Consider the following 14,202-nt stretch of genomic DNA (forward strand, 5'->3'; position numbering starts at 1 on the left):
CTGATACATCAACGCACTGGCAGTGTAGTGGATCGGTCAGTGTGACTCGCACTGCAGTGCTGGCGTTGTGTTCCTCACTGTGCTCTACCTCCCCTCGGCTATATTCTCTCGCATTTCAGAAAGGTAAATCAATGTGTTAGTTCAAAGTGTTCATTACCTGGGATTTGCCTAATTATTTTCCCATGATTTAGCACATTCTGAATACGTGATGTGTTTTGAGGAAACTCGTTACATGTTGGTTTCCTTCATTGCTTTTTTTGCATTTGGCTCCCATTTCACCAGAAAGACATTTAGGAATTCAAAAGTACAGTACAGCGTGCTGTCCGCCAGGTGGCGGTGTGGTCTCCTCTTTTAGAAAGATCTCAGGCCTATTGCACAGAGAAATCATTGGCCCCTTTCTTTGTGGTCTCGTCTGTAACGGATTAGAAATCTCAAAACGGATCCTGCAATGATCAGGCACTATTAAACACAGCGTTTTTACAAATGTGCCCAGTGTTCTCTGCACTGGCTGCCCTCTGTACACAGGGAGAGAGCAGGGATCCTGAGAAACACTTGAAAGGTGATTGCTTGATTTCTCCTGCATGATTTACTGTAGATCTCTCTCAACCTTGTTAGTAACGTTTACTTCCCTGGATTTCTAATTCCATGCATTTCCTTCTGTTTCTTAACTGTAGTTTACTTCCTTTCTCAGTTTGATCCCAGTGTGAACAGCTGCTATTGATGCACTTCACTGGTTGTCTTGATCCCAGTGTGAACAGCTGCTATTGATGCACTTCACTGGTTGTCTTGATCCCAGTGTGAACAGCTGCTATTGATGCACTTCACTGGTTGCCGTGGGATCTGCATGACATGCTTTGTTCCTGTGCAAAGCACATCGCATTTCAGAGCAGGAGTGCCTTTACCAACTGTCTTCCTTTACTACATTCACCCTGCCCTGCTTAGAGTCCCTTAACACTTACAAACAGCTCATACAACCAATCAACTGATACTTATTACAGTGTTAAAAAACCTTGCTTTCAACAAGGTTCAATTCAAATCTGTGACTGGGGTAGGATGATATGTCCATCTATCCTGGTGAAAATAAATTAAATACAATCCCAGGACATTCAATACACCCAGCTGTCCACAAGATGGCAGCAGTGGCTCGCATATACAAGCTGCACCTCAGCACTGCTGCTACAGGCCCTGATTTGAAGGTATTTTACCCATGTTGAGTGAGGTTACAAGCTCTAAAACCATGAATGCAAACGAGTGGTGAAGCCGCTGACTTGCGGTGTGGGGTGTCGCCGGTTCATGCCCAGCCTCCTCCCGGTTACACAAACGCTTGTTCCAGAGTCAGGCCTGCTCTGTTTATCTTTCACACATGTACCAGTTTAACTTGCAGTAACAACCACGCAAATAAATCCTAGCAGAGCATGCACCGTGAAAAACAGAACCACATGCTTCCCGAGGATTGAAAACAAAGCTGAAGTTCATTACGGATCACATGACAGGGAAGACAAGAGGGAACTGACCAGAAGACTGGATGCAAACTAGAAAACGTGTGATCAGGGAATCACAGAAGCTCTTGTGAAGTCTGATGGTCCAATTGGGAAATCCCAGAAACGCTTGTGAAGTTCAGTGGTCCGATACACCCAGCAAAGGGACCGGCATCGCTCCAGGTTTGAAAGCCAAGGGGCAAAATTCAAACTTAGTGGGACTAGCCTCCATTCGCTGTGTCTGTCCCGTGTGTGTGTGTGAATTGAGGCCGGTGCTGGGGTCCGGACTGTGTGTGTGTGTGTGTGAATTGAGGCCGGTGCTGGGGTCCGGACTGTGTGTGTGTGTGTATTGAGGCCGGTGCTGGGGTCCAGGTGTGTGTGTGTGTGTGATTGAGGCCGGTGCTGGGGTCCGGACTGTGTGTGTGTGTGTGTGAATTGAGGCCGGTGCTGGGGTCCGGACTGTGTGTGTGTGTGAATTGAGGCCGGTGCTGTGCTGTGTGTGTGTGTGAATTGAGGCTGCTGGGTACGTGGATTGTCACTGTCCACACTGTGTGGGTCGGAGGCGGTGCTGGGGTCGCCTGGACCAGTGTGTGTGACACACACTTGGGGCCGGTGTAAGGTAGTGACACAGGATCACGAACTGCGGAGCCACGAGGCCACAGACGACTGTGTGTGTGTGTGAATTGAGGCCGGTGCTGGGGTGTCCGGACTGTGTGTGTGTGAATTGAGGCTGGTGCGGGTCTGGATCGGACCAGCAGGGGGCATTGATGCTCCAACACCGAGAATCACCGAGCCCCTCGCCCCCCCTCTCCACCCCGGACCCAGCACGACGATGGATTCTAAGGGAGAGCAGAGGTCGAGAATGCACTAGTGAGGGGACATCTGACGTATTCAAGCCGGTCCGGTGTAGCCAAGTGCGCGCCTCGGTGGGGTTTCCTTAGGAGTCCACTTTTACGAAATAAAGTTTAGTTGTCGTTCTAATGTTCCCAGAAGCCACCCGCCCCCCCTTCAACTTCTGAGGGCAATAAGGGGTTAACAGCGAGTGGGAGACACTGGCTCAGGGCACCAGTCTGTTCCAGTTTGGAGTTTGGAAGGAATCGGAGAATAAACAGCAGCGCTCTGAACCCAATTAGCATCAGTACACAGGGACTTGGCGTTCCTGCAGAGTGCACTGGTCGGCTGTTCCGTGTGTAAGCCTCTGTTTCTGGGAGATACGGGAAGGTCGTAGGGAGGTTGTTTGCTTCTTGTGGCTCGGGGAGCGGGGGGGGGAGGGGGGGCTGGTGTGCTGCTAATTGAGATTTCTCAATCCCAGTCCTTTGATCTTTTCCCTTGCGTAGAATAATGGTGGTGGCCAGCATTATTCAAACACTGTTGAAATCTGAGCCATGTGTTCTGGGCAGCATCTATCAATATAATGAGGTTCGACAGGAAGGAGATCTGCTTGCAATTTATAATAAAGAAACAGGAGGAAAACCGTCTAATTGCTGTGTTACTGGCGTGATGAGGGGTTATAGTGGAGCAGTCATGGAGGGACAGGCAGATGTCACATCAGAACCGCTTATCCAGTTCTCGTCAAACTGGGTATTAATGTTATTTAGTTATTGGGAGCATCATATTGGGCTTTTCTGTGATCGACCCACAGCTGAGCTGATTGAGGAGAGTGAACGCTGCCGATCCTGGAACTCCTCCGTGGATCGGTTGGGGTCGGCGCTGCCCATCCTGGAACTCCTCCGTGGATCGGTTGGGGTCGGCGCTGCCCATCCTGGAACTCCTCCGTGGATCGGTTGGGGTCGGCGCTGCCCATCCTGGAACTCCTCCGTGGATCGGTTGGGGTCTGGGAACTCCTCCGTGGATCGGTTGGGGTCGGCGCTGCCCATCCTGGAACTCCTCCGTGGATCGGTTGGGGTCGGCGCTGCCCATCCTGGAACTCCTCCGTGGATCGGTTGGGGTCGGCGCTGCCCATCCTGGAACTCCTCCGTGGATCGGTTGGGGCCGGCGCTGCCCATCCTGGAACTCCTCCGTGGATCGGTTGGGGCCGGCGCTGCCCATCCTGGAACTCCTCCGTGGATCGGTTGGGGCCGGCGCTGCCCATCCTGGAACTCCTCCGTGGATCGGTTGGGGCCGGCGCTGCCCATCCTGGAACTCCTCCGTGGATCGGTTGGGGCCGGCGCTGCCCATCCTGGAACTCCTCCGTGGATCGGTTGGGGTCGGCGCTGCCCATCCTGGAACTCCTCCGTGGATCGGTTGGGGCCGGCGCTGCCCATCCTGGAACTCCTCCGTGGATCGGTTGGGGTCGGCGCTGCCCATCCTGGAACTCCTCCGTGGATCGGTTGGGGCCGGCGCTGCCCATCCTGGAACTCCTCCGTGGATCGGTTGGTATCAGTTCACATTCAGAGACAAAGCCTTTGTGTTGTGTACATCTTTTCAGCACTGGTCAGACCTGTCTCTTTGCAGTCATTCTGTTCCACTCTCTAGACACAGTGTTTAAAAGCTCATTGTAGGATGAAGCTGCAGTTACATGAAGCCAATGAGCTGGTTTATTTCAATCTGAAGAGAGTGCCAGGGAGCAACTTCCAGGCAATCGACCACTCGATCTCAACGTAAAATAAAATAATCAAACACTGATCTGCCTAAAACGGGAGGTGAGGGATCATTTTTTTCATTCTGGTTAAATCAATATCTGTTGAAACTGGAAACTTGATCTCGACTGAACGAGACCCAGGCATCAGAAGCTCTTGAATCAAAGAGCCCAGAGGACTAACCAGGGAGGGCAGGAATACTGCGAGTGCAGTGGAGTGCACCCCCTCGTGCAGTGAGAGTAGGAATACTGCCATTGGAGTGGAGTGGGAGTGCCCTATTCTCTGTTCTCTTTTCTGCTTTATTCTCTATTCTGCTCTGTTCTTTATTCTCTATTCGGCTGTATTTTCTATTCTGCTCTGTTCTCTATTGTCATATATTCTCTATTCTGCTTGCTTCTGCCCTGTTCTCTACTGTCATATGTTCTTTATTCTGCCCTCTTCTCTATTCTGCTTGCTTCTCCTCTGTTATCTTGTTCTGTTCTCTATTCTGCCCTGTTCTCTATTGTCATATGTTCTTTATTCTGCCCTCTCCTCTGTTCTCTTGTTCTATCTCTATTCTGCCCTGTTCTTTTCTCTGCCCTCTTCTCTATTCTGCTCGATTCTCTATTCTCTCGTTCTATTCTCTATTCTGCCCTGTTCTTTTTTCTGCCCTCTTCTCTATTCTGCTCGCTTCTCCTCTATCATTCTGTTCTCTATTCTGCTCTGTTCTCTATTGTCATACGTTCTCTATTCTGCTTGCTTCTCTATTCTCTATCGTTTTGTTCTCTATTCTGCTCTATTCTCTATCATGCTGTTCTCCTATTATGCTAGGTCCTCTTGTGCTCTATTCTGTGTTCTGCTGTATTCTGCATTTTGTAGATGTGTTTAGTTTTAAGTGTTGTAACGGACCCCACCGCTCTCTCCACGGTGTTGATTGATAATATTTGGATGTGTCATTAAACATTAAAATCTGTCGCCCATCGATAGTGATCACGTACCCTGACCCAAAAGGACACTAATGTGAATTAGTTTCTCTTTTGATGCATCATCCACAGATAATATGGATGTAGTGTTCTATTTAGACACTAGGTGGAAGTATAGTCAAGTTAACGAACATACCTGTTCGTTATGTGTAACTCGGAGAGAGCCCCAGGGATACGCATCTCATATCCAAGAAATTCCTGTCTGCTGGACTGCAATAACTGGTGTAGCCGTGAGCGATCCTATACTAACACACGCTCACCCTGCTTCATTAGGTCAGTGATGGGGCTCCACCTTGCCACATTGACCCATTCTAGGTTTTAATACAAGGTGTGTGTGTGTTTGAGAGTGTGTGAGAGAACTCCCTGCTCTCCTCACTGTCCTGGGGTCTCTGTGGTGCACAGTGAAGTGCGTCTATGAGAGTGTGTGTGAGAGAGAACTCCCTGCTCTCCTCACTGTCCTGGGGTCTCTGTGGTGCACAGTGCAGTGCGTCTATGAGAGTGTGTGTGAGAGAGAACTCCCTGCTCTCCTCACTGTCCTGGGGTCTCTGTGGTGCACAGTGAAGTGCGTCTATGAGAGTGTGTGTGAGAGAGAACTCCCTGCTCTCCTCACTGTCCTGGGGTCTCTGTGGTGCACAGTGAAGTGCGTCTATGAGAGTGTGTGTGTGAGAGAACTCCCTGCTCTCCTCACTGTCCTGGGGTCTCTGTGGTGCACAGTGAAGTGCGTCTATGAGAGTGTGTGTGAGAGAGAACTCCCTGCTCTCCTCACTGTCCTGGGGTCTCTGTGGTGCACAGTGAAGTGCGTCTATGAGAGTGTGTGAGAGAGAGAACTCCCTGCTCTCCTCACTGTCCTGGGGTCTCTGTGGTGCACAGTGAAGTGCGTCTATGAGAGTGTGTGTGAGAGAGAACTCCCTGCTCTCCTCACTGTCCTGGGGTCTCTGTGGTGCACAGTGAAGTGCGTCTATGAGAGTGTGTGTGAGAGAGAACTCCCTGCTCTCCTCACTGTCCTGGGGTCTCTGTGGTGCACAGTGAAGTGCGTCTATGAGAGTGTGTGTGAGAGAGAACTCCCTGCTCTCCTCACTGTCCTGGGGTCTCTGTGGTGCACAGTGAAGTGCGTCTATGAGAGTGTGTGTGTGAGAGAGACTCCCTGCTCTCCTCACTGTCCTGGGGTCTCTGTGGTGCACAGTGAAGTGCGTCTATGAGAGTGTGTGTGTGAGAGAACTCCCTGCTCTCCTCACTGTCCTGGGGTCTCTGTGGTGCACAGTGAAGTGCGTCTATGAGAGTGTGTGTGTGAGAGAACTCCCTGCTCTCCTCACTGTCCTGGGGTCTCTGTGGTGCACAGTGAAGTGCGTCTATGAGAGTGTGTGAGAGAGAGAACTCCCTGCTCTCCTCACTGTCCTGGGGTCTCTGTGGTGCACAGTGAAGTGCGTCTATGAGAGTGTGTGAGAGAGAGAACTCCCTGCTCTCCTCACTGTCCTGGGGTCTCTGTGGTGCACAGTGAAGTGCGTCTATGAGAGTGTGTGTGAGAGAGAACTCCCTGCTCTCCTCACTGTCCTGGGGTCTCTGTGGTGCACAGTGAAGTGCGTCTATGAGAGTGTGTGTGAGAGAGAACTCCCTGCTCTCCTCACTGTCCTGGGGTCTCTGTGGTGCACAGTGAAGTGCGTCTATGAGAGTGTGTGAGAGAGAGAACTCCCTGCTCTCCTCACTGTCTTGGGGTCTCTGTGAAGTGGCTGCTCTCAATAGAAGCTTTTCATTCATCGAAGCTCCTGTTTGTTTCCCATGCTTTCTGTAGTTTTGAACTTCATTCTTCTCAAGGAACATATGAACTGGACTGGCTACTTGACCTTCTCCAAGATCTTAGCAATGAAAGATAAATGAGATCGGTCTAAAAGTGCTCAAAGCTAGGATGTAGATGACATTTTATACAGCACAACACGCACTCCTGAGCTGCCTGTGCCAAGCTGGTCCAGGTGCTTCATTATAAGTGAGAGGCGTGCCGCCAGTACAGCCGAGAGGCTTGAAGCTGTGCTCTCGGCATTGCCACGGAAGCCTTCTCTCCCCCAGTCCTTCAGCCCAAGCAACTAGGTCACACTGCATCTTTTTCTCATATTTAATCATTTTTCTTTCAGAGTAAACCAGGGCTGCATTCTTTTTTTATATCTCTCATGAAATCTATGTAATTAGTCATTCTGAACATACTGAAGCACAAGAGAAGTTTTAGCAGGGCATTGTTGAATATGCTGCAATAATCATGTCTACAGCGTTGAGCAGATGTGTGTTTATTGTATAGTGTGTCTGGATATTTGTTTCTCCTTCTCCATGTGACTGGTATTCAGACTGTGCTGCTGGGGGAGGGGAGGGGAGGGGTAATGCAGTACACCCCCCACTCTGAGCTCACAGGAACTGCCACCTGGCTCATGTCCTGGAAGCTGAGGGCTGCAGAGATCAAGGCTGAAGTGCAACACAAGTGTTTCATAAGAACAGAAGACATCCCACAAAGAGGAAAGGCCATTCGGCCCACCTATGCTCGCTCGCTTCGGTGCCAGCGTGGTCCATTAGCACTCAGGAGAGGATAGACAAGACCCACAAACCAGGTTAATAGGGGAATGAAATCTCTGGGAATCCGTGGCTAGAAGGACCGCTCTTCCTCCAGGCTGCTAGTTAAACGTCTTCTGGTCACAGAGAGGGCTGTACAGTATTGTTCATGCAGCATCCAGTCTTTCCATGAAGTCTCTGCTTCAACCTGTTCCAATGGGTCAGCACCCTTTCTGTGAAAAAGCTCCTTCTCCCCCCGGCTTTGAATATGTCCTCCTTCAGATTCCACCCGTGGCCCCTGGTTCTCTTCTGGCTCTCCTTCTTTCCAGGCTGTACAGATTCAGCTCTCTCCGTCTATCTTCATATGACACTGCCTTCAATCCTGGAATGAATCGTGTTGCTCTCCTCTGTACTGTCTTCGATGCCTCAATGTCTTTCTTATGATACAGGCATCAGATCTGGACACAGTATTCTAGGTGTGGTCGTACCAGTGCGTTGTATAATTTTAATATAACTTCTCTAGATTTGAATTCAGCTGTGTTGGTTATATAACCTAGCATTCTAGTTGTCTTTTTTGTAGCTTCTCCGCTCTGTCTAGATGGCTTAAGAGATTCATCCACTACAACCCCCAAGTCCTTTTCATTCACAGCCTCCTCTATTTCATTACTAATAGTTGTTTTTACACCCGATGTGCAAGACATTTATTCACATTCAATTTCATCTGCCATGTGTCAGCCCAAGCTTGAACCTTGTCTAAATCTCTTTGTATTAGTAGGGTTGCTACCCCTCCCAGTTTTGTGTCGTCTGCAAATTTGCAGTTTACTGATTGTCTTGGTCCAAGTCATGTATATAGATTAAGAATAGCAGTTGTCCCAGCACTGATCCCAGTGGTACCCCACTTGTTACGTTACTCCAGTTTGATGCCTCGCCTCTAATTATAACTGCTTCCTATCTTGTAACCAGTTATGAATCTATGCTGCTATTTTACCATTGATTTCTAGCATTATATCCCTAAATGTAATCCAGTTGTTTTCAGCTTCATTATCTATTAGTATTCTGTCCCAGTCTATAGAAGCTCCTGTTACATTGCTTTCTAATCTGCTCTCCTGGAATTGTATACCACTGTCTTTGATTTATGAACTGCCCTGGATTTATTTGCCTCAAACTCTATCATATTCTGCTCAGTTATTCCTAGTGGTTCTGTTAGCTGTGAGTTGGGTATCCTTGGTTCATTGTTTGTTAATACCAAATCTAGACATGAGCTGTATCTAGCTGGGGCATTCACCATGTGTGATAAGAATCAATCTTGCACTAACCCTGCCATCCCCATGTCTGAACTCTGCCTGGTTGCTGTTAACTGTCTTCTCCAGCGCACTGGATCCCCTCCTGTTCAGATGCAGCCTGTCCACCCTGTACAGCCCATGCCCTGTCGAAGGTTCCCCAGTGCCCCATAACCAGGTGCTGATCGACTCGGGATCACGGCTGGGCACCTCACTGTCTGTGTTCCTAATGATTGTCCTCTATGACTATTGCTGCCTTTTTTGAATTTGCCCTGGGTGGCTGCGGCACTGTGGTGCCCTGGCTCCGCTCCACACCCTCCAGTGTCCTTGCTGTGTCTGGTGAGGCCTTCTCTCTGAAGGGAGCAAACCTGTCTGAAACACTGTGCTCTGCAGCGACTGTTTTGGCAGAGGGGGCACTCCTTTTCATTCTATTCTGTTCCACTGAAACCTCCCTGGCATTCTGCAAACCTGGCACTGCATGCTGGCCTTTTATATTACATTTCTTTCCAAGGGAGAGTTTTATTGTTGTAATTTATCTTACTTTTGCAGTTAAATTGTGACAGTAGTTTAATATTGCCCTATAGTATTAACTTCTAACTTGTTTTAATACTTTGAGTGCATGAGGCTACTGTTGGAAGACGTACAGATCCTTTCAATGAGCCACTTTATCTGCTCCTGTCAGCACGCCCCTGTGCTGATATTAAACAGGGCTCCCATTCTGACAACTAATGACAATTTTATCTCTATCGTTTTTTGTTCTCCATGAACTGTAGAGCAAAACTACTTTTTTTTTTTTCACTACTATAAATAATCCAGAGTTTTTTAATTTGTTGTTTAATTTTAGTGGAATATCACTTTACTGTGATTTATTGTTTGCTGTTTATGAAGAGACAAAAAGATTTGGCACGGCGCTAATGCAAAAGCTTTGAGGCTCAGAAATGTGCTCCCATTAGTCAGAGAGGGAGCCGTGCCTGTGGCTGCCCGGTGGGGAATAAGAGTGCGCTCCTTGTCCAAATGAAAAGTCAACGTGCCCCTCTAGTGTTCCTCTGATTGCCATGGATACCAGGTCATTTCGGAGTGCTTTTAATTGTGTGGGGGGTGATGTGATGAATTGAGGTGACTCTGCCTCCCACGGCTAAAGCACCCTCATCATTCCAATCAAACATCTTAGATATTTTAAAAACCTTTTTTTATTTTTTGGCTGAATATCAGCGAAGAAACTGTACTGAGTTGTCACTTCTGTATTGAATGTGCTGGCTCTCAGATCCACAGTACTGAGTTCTCTATACTGTACTGTATTGAAGGAGCTGGCTCTCAGGGGTGCGGACCTGTACAGATCCTTTCAATGAGCCTGATGGTTTTGATCATGTTGTGAATTATATATGAGCTGTGAGGGCAGCCAGCAGGGTGCATCAGAGGCTCTGATATTTACTGAACCTGCAGTCGAGGAGAGCTGCGGTGAAATGGTCCTGTCTGAATGCATGTATCTGTGAGCCAGACACATGCTGTTTCTGACTGGGGTCAGCACTGGGGGCGTGTATGGCTTAGTGTCATAAAACCTTATGTGAGCTTCTTCATCAGAAGCTATTGAAGGTTTTTAATACTAATTGTAAATAGCTGCTTGGAGAATTAACTTGTTCTTGTGTCGTTCTTCTGATTTTTAATACGTTGTTGTATTTGTCTTTTGTTTTTCGGACTTTTGTAAAAAACATTTCTCCATTTAAACGTGCAAGGGTTTCTTGAATTTCGGAAGGTGTTTTCTAATTGAATAATTAACCAAACAGTAAGTACATGAGGGTAATGTTGCTAGTTGATTACATTAGACTGATGCTGCAAAACAACCATTACTTTGCATTATGCACTCTCAGCAAGTTACAGTAAGACCACCAGCAGAGTGCATGCTTTCTGCAGCACACTCATCAGTCAATCAATCAGTCTTCATTTACACCGCGCCTTTTCACGAAATGTCACCCCCCGCAGGGTACTTCACATTCAGACTAACAACGAAAAAATGAACAACAATAAAACAGTGAGGAAGAGTGAGTAAAAGCCTGTGGCTGCCCGGTGGGGAATAAGAGTGCGCTCCTTGTCCAAATGAAAAGTCAACGTGCCCCTCTAGTGTTCCTCTGATTGCCATGGATACCAGGTCATTTCGGAGTGCTTTTAATTGTGTGGGGGGTGATGTGATGAATTGAGGTGACTCTGCCTCCCACGGCTAAAGCACCCTCATCATTCCAATCAAACATCTTAGATATTTTAAAAACCTTTTTTTATTTTTTGGCTGAATATCAGCGAAGAAACTGTACTGAGTTTGTCACTGTCTGTATTGAATGTGCTGGCTCTCTAGATCCACAGTACTGAGTTCTCTATACTGTACTGTATTGAAGGAGCTGGCTCTCAGGGGTGCGGAGCCTTTTGTCAGCCCCAGGGGTGTTTCATTAATGCAGTTTCCTGATGGTTTTGATCATGTTGTGAATTATATATGAGCTGTGAGGGCAGCCAGCAGGGTGCATCAGAGGCTCTGATATTTACTGAACCTGCAGTCGAGGAGAGCTGCGGTGAAATGGTCCTGTCTGAATGCATGTATCTGTGAGCCAGACACATGCTGTTTCTGACTGGGGTCAGCACTGGGGGCGTGTATGGCTTAGTGTCATAAAACCTTATGTGAGCTTCTTCATCAGAAGCTATTGAAGGTTTTTAATACTAATTGTAAATAGCTGCTTGGAGAATTAACTTGTTCTTGTGTCGTTCTTCTGATTTTTAATACGTTGTTGTATTTGTCTTTTGTTTTTCGGACTTTTGTAAAAAACATTTCTCCATTTAAACGTGCAAGGGTTTCTTGAATTTCGGAAGGTGTTTTCTAATTGAATAATTAACCAAACAGTAAGTACATGAGGGTAATGTTGCTAGTTGATTACATTAGACTGATGCTGCAAAACAACCATTACTTTGCATTATGCACTCTCAGCAAGTTACAGTAAGACCACCAGCAGAGTGCATGCTTTCTGCAGCACACTCATCAGTCAATCAATCAGTCTTCATTTACACCGCGCCTTTTCACGATATGTCACCCCCCGCAGGGTACTTCACATTCAGACTAACAACGAAAAAATGAACAACAATAAAACAGTGAGGAAGAGTGAGTAAAAGCTTGGTTATAAGAGGGTGAATGTGCTGGTATCTTCCCCCACCAGCAGAGGGTCTTGTTGGTATCACTTCCCCCACCATAAAAGCAGCTGGGTCCCTGTCCAGGCAGGGCTTCCCTTGCAGAGCTCTGCATCTCAGCCCGTAATGTAGGCTGGCTCACGTCCCCCACCAGCAGAGGGTGAATGCTCGCTGCTTGTGTTCTAGATTTGTTTTATTCTAGGAATGTTGAGTAACCCGGCACCCTGTGATCGGAGGGAAGCACGGGGAAAAACTTCCCGGCTGCAGTGGCCGAAAAGAGGGCCAACACCCGCACCCCTCGCTTCGTCCAATGCCAGCCTCGCTTCGCCCAAGATGCCAGCCTCGCTTCGCCCAATGCCTGCCTTCGCCCAAGGATGCCAGCCTCGCTTCGCCCAAGGATGCCAGCCTCGCTTCGCCCAAGGATGCCTCTGCATCGCCTGGGGTTGCCCGCCGAATCGCCTGGGGTTGCCCGCCGCTCTGCATCGCCTGGGGTTGCCCGCCGCTCTTATCGCCTGGGGTTGCCCGCCGCTCTGCATCGCCTGGGGTTGCCCGCCGCTCTGCATCGCCTGGGGTTGCCCGCCGCTCTGCATCGCCTGGGGTTGCCCGCCGCTCTGCATCGCCTGGGGTTGCCCGCCGCTCTGCATCTGGGGTTGCCAGCCGCTCTGCATCGCCTGGGACCCGCCGTTCTGCATCGCCTGGGGTTGCCCGAGGCTGACCAGGGGGCCTGAGCGGTCTGGAACCCCACGAAGGGGAGCTGCCGGCCACGAAGAAGGGGGAGGAGGTCTGGAGACCAGTCTGTGAGCAGGCTGCCGGAGGAGGGGGAGGAGACCGGAGACCGCCAACCCCAGAGCAGTTTCGCTGCCGGAGGAGGGGGTGGAGGTCTGGAGACGAATCAACCCCAGCAGCAGTTTCGCTGCCGGAGAAGGGGGAGGAGGTCTGGAGACCGCCAACCCCAGCAGCAGTTTCTGGAAAGTTTCTTCCCTGCAGGAAGAACGGTGGTTGAAGCCCCACCAAGGGAGCTGCCGGCGCCGAAGGAGGGGGAAGGTCAGGAGACCACACCCCAAGCAGCCTTTCCGCTGCTAGGACTACCCTGGCAGGAGAATGCTACCCTGCTGACAGCATTACGACCTGTGGGCCCCTGGAAGCCTCTGGTCCTGGCCAAGGACTTTGGGCGGGACTTTTGGGCTTTTAAGGGGGGAGGTGGCCATTGAGGCCATGTGTGCTTTGCACAGGAGGGGGTATATGTAACAAAGTGCCCGCCCCTGTGTATATTATCTGTTATGTGTTGCGTGTGGTGTGTTTAAATGTTGGTGTATAGACATTGGTACACGGGATATAAACGGGTCTGTGTAACACGAGTGTTTAAAAATGTATATGTGTATTTAGGCACGAGGATTGCACAGCACTTCACGTGCAAGTAAAATGTAATAATATGTGAGCACGGGGAATTGCACTTTATTAATTCACGTGCTGGGATTCAAGTGAATAATTAATTGGTAATTGAATCCCAGCACAATAGTATATATAGATGCACGTTGTCACATACTGGGGTTGGGTGTTCGGTGAGCGGAGAACGGGATTGGAGACGGAGGAAATAAGTAGTTGTAACAATACATAACAACAACAAAGTATCTGCTCACCGTGTTTGTCAGTGTCTGTCCGTGCACCGTTCCGTTTGTCTATTTATTTTGGCGTAGAGTGCCGTGTCCTGTGTTTTTCGTGTTTGTTAAACCTTTTATTTTGTATTAAACCGGCGCCAACAGGCGTCTTCATCATTTCATCCGTCCTGTGTTCTGTGTATTGCACCCTTTCCTGGTTCTGACGCCGCCCACTTCGGCCGTCTCTGTGACAGAACACATGGGGTTAAAACATCATTTCAATAAGATGGGGCAAGAAACAAAACACCTTCAAATCAATCCTACAGCAGACTGTTTAAAATTAGAAGAACGTTTGTGTCTATTTATTTATTGTTTACTGAAGATAAATGTCAACGTTTGGAAAACAGAATCTTTGTATGTGTTTAACAGTTTCCGTATTGTAAGATCTAGCGAGACCCGGTTCTGCTTTACAGAGATGACCAGGGGACTGAGCGGTCTGGAAAGAGGGGGTGCAGGGATGGGAATCTGAGCCAGTCTGTGAGAAGGTGGATTCGGAGGTGACCGGGGGACTGAGCGGTCTGGAAAGAGGGGGTGCAGGGATAATCTGA

At 48.8% G+C, this 14,202-nt stretch overlaps 1 protein-coding gene across 1 annotated transcript in view; it reads left to right on the forward strand.

Annotated features, from left to right (window-relative positions):
- The window catches only part of orc5 (origin recognition complex, subunit 5), a 66,118-nt gene that overhangs the window by 26,985 nt on the left and 24,931 nt on the right, over nt 1-14,202 (forward strand). The gene's annotated exons all lie outside the window — the stretch shown is intronic.

The sequence above is a fragment of the Polyodon spathula genome, chromosome 7 (genome assembly GCF_017654505.1).
Source record: "Polyodon spathula isolate WHYD16114869_AA chromosome 7, ASM1765450v1, whole genome shotgun sequence".
Lineage (NCBI taxonomy): Eukaryota > Metazoa > Chordata > Actinopteri > Acipenseriformes > Polyodontidae > Polyodon > Polyodon spathula.